The sequence below is a fragment of the Piliocolobus tephrosceles genome, unplaced genomic scaffold (assembly GCF_002776525.5).
Source record: "Piliocolobus tephrosceles isolate RC106 unplaced genomic scaffold, ASM277652v3 unscaffolded_34967, whole genome shotgun sequence".
NCBI classification, from domain to species: Eukaryota; Metazoa; Chordata; class Mammalia; order Primates; family Cercopithecidae; genus Piliocolobus; species Piliocolobus tephrosceles.
The window spans coordinates 1-6810 of NW_022318717.1; the positions used below are offsets into that span (position 1 = coordinate 1).

Here is a 6810-nt window from a genome sequence, read left to right on the forward strand (position 1 = left end):
GGAGTGGAAGAGATTCTGCTGATGAATGAGGACTCCATCCTGGCTGTGAGGAAATACTTCCAAAGAATCACTCTCTATCTGACGGAGAAGAAATACAGCCCTTGTGCCTGGGAGGTTGTCAGAGCAGAAATCATGAGATCCCTCTCTTTTTCAACAAACTTGCAAAAAAGATTAAGGAGGAAGGATTGAAAACTGGTTCAACATGGAAATGATCCTCATTGACTGACATATCATCTCACACATTCATGAGTTCTTCCATTTCAAAGACTCATTTCTCCTATAACCACCACGAGTTGAATCAAAATTTTCTAATGTTTTCAGGAGTTTAAAGAAGCATCATGTTTACCTGTGCAGGTACTAGTCCTTTACAGATGACCATGCTGATGTCTCTGTTCATCTATGTATTTATTTATTTGTTATTTATTTTTATTTTTTTCTTGAGACAGTCTCTCTCTGTCACCCAGGCTGGAGTGCAGTGTCATCTATTTATTTAAATATTTATTTAACTATTTTTAAGATTTAAATTATTTGTATGTAATATAATGTGTACTTTTACACTGTGGTTAATGTAATAACATATGTTCTTCATATTCTTAGCCAGTATATTAATTTCCTTTTTCATTAAATTTTTACTATACATAATTTCTTGTGTTTTCTATTTTTTTTATCATACTCTAAGTTCTAGGGTACATGTGCACAATATGCAGGTTTGTTACATATGTATACATATGCCATGTTGGTGTGCTGCACCCATTAACTCGTCATTTACATTAGGTATATCTCCTAATGCTATCCCTCTCCCCTCCCCACAACCCCACAACAGGCCCCGGTGTGTGATGTTCCCCTTCCTGTGTCCAAGTGTTCTCATTGTTCAATTCCCGCCTATGAGTGAGAGAACATGCAGTGTTTGGTTTTCTGTTCTTGCAATAGTTTGCTAAAAATATGGAACGCTTCACAAATTTGCATGTCATCCTTGCGCAGGAGCCATGCTAATCTTCTCTCTGTGGTTCCAATTTTAGTATATGTGCTGCAGGAGTGAGCACTGTTTGTTTATTCTTTAAGATAAAATGCCAAGCCTGACTGTACAACCTGACTTAAAAATAGATGATTTAATTAAGTTACCTATCATAATTTTATTCAAATATGGAAAAATACATTTTTCTATACCCGGTTATATGTTGCCTTCAAAATATAAACGGGAACATAAAAAATACAGCTCCTGTTCTCTTGTATCTTTCATTTTATCCAGAAAGAAATCTAAAAACAATAATAATGTTGAATTAATATCAGTTATGCTAACTGCTGTAATGTGAGGAAGTAAAAAAATGAATTATTCATAGCAGAAGGTAAATTGAGACATGTCTGGAATTAAAAGCAGAGATATTCTCTGTAAACTGACTTTCAAACATGTAATTGAAAATGTACATTGCCAGTCAGATATATGAGTTTGCAATTTCCAAGGAATACGACATCTGGAAGTTCCTAACTGGCAATGGAAAGGCCAAAAATGAAGGCTGTCATGTGGGGAGCAAGTGGACAGAGAAAAAAAAAAATACTTAAACTGGATTCTGAGGACCTTCCAACATTAAAGTGGGGGAACAGAAGAGACATAAAGAAAACAGAGGTGGAATACCTTAATATCAGAAGGAGAAGTGGGAGTGGTGATAAAAGCGTATTTAAAAAATGAATGTGCTTAGAAGGAGAATCAATAGACTTATGGAAAATATGAATTAAAACTGAGCACTACAGCAAAAAAATAGATGACAGTGCAGAGCTTACTGAGAGCTGAATTGATAGAATTAATCAGCAGAAGTCATATTGGGGTAGGTAGAAGAGTGAATCAGAAAAGAAAATTCAAGATAACCCATATAGAAAATTGTGAGAGATCTGCCTTTGCAATGGAGGGAAGTAATAAGGTTGGAACCCCAAAACATGTGGATTATCTTTTATCTGTATAGTGTTTCCTTTTTGAAAATATATGTTACTGAATAAATTTCATAAATGTGATGCATTGGCAAATCATATTAATACATTTAATTTTTATACATTTAAAGCACAGAATATAAAATTATTAACAATAGTAATTGATCATTATTTTGATTAATACTCTGTAAAATGTCAGTAAAACTAACACGTTTCTTGCATAAAATAAAATCGGAAACTGGAAAAGAGATTCTCTTTCTCAATATTGTAGGAATGGGGAAAGGATTCCCTATTTAATAAATGGTGCTGGGAAAACTGGATTGTCATATGCAGAAAACTGAAACAGGACCCCTTCCTTGCACCTTATATAAAAATTAACTCAAGATGAATTAAAGACTTAAATGTAAAACCCAAAACGACGAAAACCCTAGAAGAAAACGTAGGCAACAGCATTCAGGACATAGGCATGGGCAAAGATTTTATGATGAAATCACCAAAACCAATTGCAACAAAGGCTAAAATTGACAAATGGCATCTAATTAAAGAGCTTCTGCACAGCAAAAGACACTATGAATCATCAGAGCGAACAGGCAACCTACAGAATGGGAGAAAATTTTTGTGGTCTACCCATCTGACAAAGGTCTAATATCCAGAATGCACAAAGAACTTAAACAAATTTACAAAAAGAAAAGCCCCATCAAAAAGCTGTCAAAGGACATGAACAGACACTTCTCAAAAGAAGACATTTATGCAGCCAATAAACATGAAAAAAGCTCAACATCACTGATCATTAGAGAAATGCAAATCAAAACCACAATGAGCTACCATCTCATGCCACTCAGAATGGCAATTACTAAAAAGTCAGGAAATAACAGATGCTGGTGAAGCTTTGGAGAATTAGGAAAGCTTTCACACTGTTGATAGGAATGTAAATTACTTCAACCATTGTGGAAGGCAGTGTGGCGATTCATCAAGGGTCTAGAACCTAGAAACACCATTTGACTCAGCAATCCCATTGCTGAGTATATACCCAAAGGAACATAAGTCATTCTATTATCAAGTCATGCACGTGTATGTTTATTGCAGCACTATTTACAATAGCAAAGACAAGAAACTAACCCAAATGCCCGTCAATGACAGACAGGATTAAAAAAGATTGTGCTTAGAACCTAGGTGACGACTTGATAGGTGCAGCAAACCACCATGGCACACATATACCTATGGAACAAATCTGCACGTTCTGCACATGTATCCCAGAACTTAAAGCAAAATCAAAAAAAAAATAAAATAAAATAAAAAAAGGAAGTTGGTCAAAATCAGGTGAAAATACAACATGAACCAAGGAATTTAAGAGAGCAGGAGATGGTTGTGTATAATTGAGGAAAAGAGAAGATTAATAATTATTTAGGAAATCCCAATACAAAATTTACACATCAGGTATAAATAACAATAAATTATTTTACATTGAAATTCCATTCTGCTTGCATATATTTCTTTAGGCAGCCTAAAAAAATAAATAAATAAAACCAGAATTCTGTCATAAATTCTGGAGAGGCTGAAAAATTGTCTCACCTCATTTCAAAGTCCTATTTATATTCAGTCAGGAAATGGTGGCTTGTAAAAATACCTGACAGAGGAGCAGCATCTAGATTGAAGTGCAGAATACACGTGTTGATGGTTAACTGATTCTGACACCTGGCACATTCGTTTCCTGGCTCTCGGAATTCCAGAGTACACTCCCATATGAAGGTAACCTCCTAAACTTAAGTAAAATATACATCTTTGCTGGTTCTGGGAGCTGACACACTTTCCCCTTTCCTCCTTGCTTTTCCGTATCACATTTTCACTCCCATATCACATTAGTTTCCTTCCTCTTCCTCTAGAAATCGGCACTGTGCTCTCTTCTTCACTCATCATTAGCCTGCACTGCCGCTTCATACAGCTGTTTTCAGTTCTCTTGTGGGTTTATCCATTACTTTCCCCAAGTTGTTTGCTTTCTCCCTCTTTTAAGGATGCAAGTGATTCCTAGATTTGGCCTCTTGGAATCCCCTATTCCTTGGAGGTTTTGTTACTCTTCACTCTTTTTTCTTTACTTTTGTCTGACTATTTCAGGGAGCCTGTCTTCAAGTCCTGAGTTTCTATCATCAGCTTGGTCTATTCTGCTGTTAATACTTGTGATTGCATTGTGAAATTCTTGCAGTGTGTTTTTCACATCTATTAGGTCCATTGGGTTCTTTTTCATACTGGCTGTTTTGTCTGTCAGCTCCTGTATCCTTTGTGATTCTTAGTTTCCTTGGTTTAGGTTTTACTGTTTTCCTGAATCTCAATGAAATTCCCTTCTATCCATATTCTGAATTATATCTCTGTCATTGTAGCTAACTTATTTTGGTTAAGAACCCTTGTTGGAGAACTAGTGTGATTATTTGGAGGACATAAGAAACTCTATTTAGAGTTTCTGTAGTTCTTGCGTTGGTTCTTTCTCATCTCTGCATATGGGAGTGTAACTTGAGTTCAATCAATAAATAGACTTCTTTTCTGGATGTTTTCACAGGGCTGCAGCTTTGTGCAGGGTCTTTATTTGTAGCTTACTTGTCTTTGGTTTAATGAGGGTATGTTAGTGAGAATTTTTTAGTGTTGAAGCTTTGGGCATGATCTAGTAGGTGACTCTTAGGTGTGGTGGTCAGTTGTCAGGTTCTTGCTCAGTCATGTGGCTCCCCTATATTTCCTCATGGTTGCAGCCATGCTCCTGCTCAATGCTATGAAATTGTGGGCTCCTCTCCCACTTGAGTGCTGACTGTCGCTTGTATCTTGTCACTCCCGGGCTGCCCACAACAATTCTGGGGTTATGTCAGGGTTAATGTTTACTCCCCAACTTGGAGGCATGGAAGGAAGGGACCTTAGTAGTAGTTGTAATTGAGAGTCTTTTGCTTGTCTCCTGGGGGCTCCACCCCAGAGATGCAGGCCAGCAATCACTCAGTGCAATCTGCCTGGAATGGGGGTGTCTGTGCTGTGGGCCCAAGCCAATGGTGGAAAAATGATGTCACAAGTATTTACAGTTCACATATACATTCTGGGGATTTGATCCAGGGAAGGAAAGCTGTAGGATTATCTGGGAGACAGAGGCTATTATTCCCTACTTTTGGGAATAGTAACTTGTCTGATTCCTATAAACTGTGTGAATGGGAGAATTTGAATTTAGATATGTGAATCTGTATTTGACACCAGGCTGGTTATTTTCTATTATAACAAAGTAGAGGGCAGATCAGTGATGAAGTCATAAATGGTTAATATAGTGCTGGGCAGAGGATGATATTGTGCTGCTCTTGCAATTGGGATCCACAGATCTACATGCACCTTAAAAAAACTAGAATCCCAGTGGTTTTAGCAGTAAACTAAATGGGCATTATTGACTCTCAATAAGAGCTGAATGGAAACTTTTGTCATTGTCTATTATAATCCCAGCAAATACGGCCATGATGGAGCAAAATAGCTTCATTGTTGAACACTTCCTAGTAGAAGAAAAAATGAGAAACTAGTAAAAACTCCACTTACTATGTAGCTGATTTGCTAAAGTAGAGCTCATTCCATTTAAGGACTCAGTATCCATAGGGCCAAGAAAAACTAACTTCTTATGCAAAATAAAAAGTTAGAGTTAGAGTTCAGAACCACTCTGAAAGTTAATTCTTTACATGATAATATTCAATATTTGTAAATTTATGATTTTGCAAAGATGGTCTTTTTTATTCAATAAGAATTGACTTGGATAAGAACTCCTGAAAACCTTTGAAAAATGACAGTGATTTAATTGATAGTATTTTCTAAGTCACATATGTTTATTGGAGTGATACCTCTTCGAAGGGTACAAAAATTAGTTCTCATAGTATAAAGAAATCTGACATATTACAATAGTTTGTGACTCTCCAACAAGTCTATCCAACAAAATTTGATTGCTTAATATACATCTTTCTCACTGGGTTTTGTTGTGTATCACATGAGAAGCACTGATATTGAGTTCAGGAGGATACACAAATATTTGCAAGATCAGCGTCACAAACCTAGGGTAAATAGAAGACTGTGATTGTAGGACTTTCTGTCAATTTTTTGCTGAATCTTAAAGTCTTATCACACTTTGTGGTTTTAGCCTGCATACCTTTGGGCTGCCATTGACTATCTTATGGTTATTACTTATGTTTGATCCTCAGTTTTTCAGGGTGTTTTGTAGACTTTGAGAATTAAATGCAAATAGCTTATATTATATGATTTATTTCTACTAAAGTTAGTCAACACATCAATATTTATGTTAAGTACTGAAAAGAAAACAGTGTTGGCAATACCTGGATGAACACTGCAGCTAGTGAAGTTTATAAATTATTTTCTCATATAAAGGAAAATTCAAAGCTTCATACACTATGAGAAATTTTTTAAAAATTATTCACATTTTTAGCAGTTTCGAATGATTAGGTAGATAATTACATTCATATTATTAATGTGAATTTATATAGATTTTTATTTTGCATATGTAATTTCACACAACAAAATTTACATAAACAAACAAATTACATTAAAAGTTATTCCACAATTATACTCATCAAATTAAGTTAAATATCAATAACTTTTAAACTTAGATTTTAGTTTAACTTTTCTGTCATTCTTAACTTTACATTGAATAAAAAGAGCAAACTATAGTTTTTATCTGTGAAGTACAGGTGTACACAGTATACATAAATAGATATGCCAAATCTGTGTTATTAAAAGTTCATGAAGATTTCAATTAGAAAAAAACACCATAAAATGTTTTGAGTGCAGGGGAAAAATAGGCAATGATGAAAAACATCTTTCGACACATGTAGAGAGTGAATAAAGAAAGCAAAAACAGAGATAGAAAGT

At 35.3% G+C, this 6810-nt stretch overlaps 1 non-coding gene across 1 annotated transcript; it reads right to left on the bottom strand.

Annotated features, from left to right (window-relative positions):
- Positions 1-936: 936 nt before the first annotated feature.
- Positions 937-1043, bottom strand: LOC113222784. The gene has a single exon (XR_003308531.1). It is a non-coding gene; the product is annotated as a U6 spliceosomal RNA (small nuclear RNA).
- Between the last annotated feature and the right edge of the window lie 5767 nt (positions 1044-6810).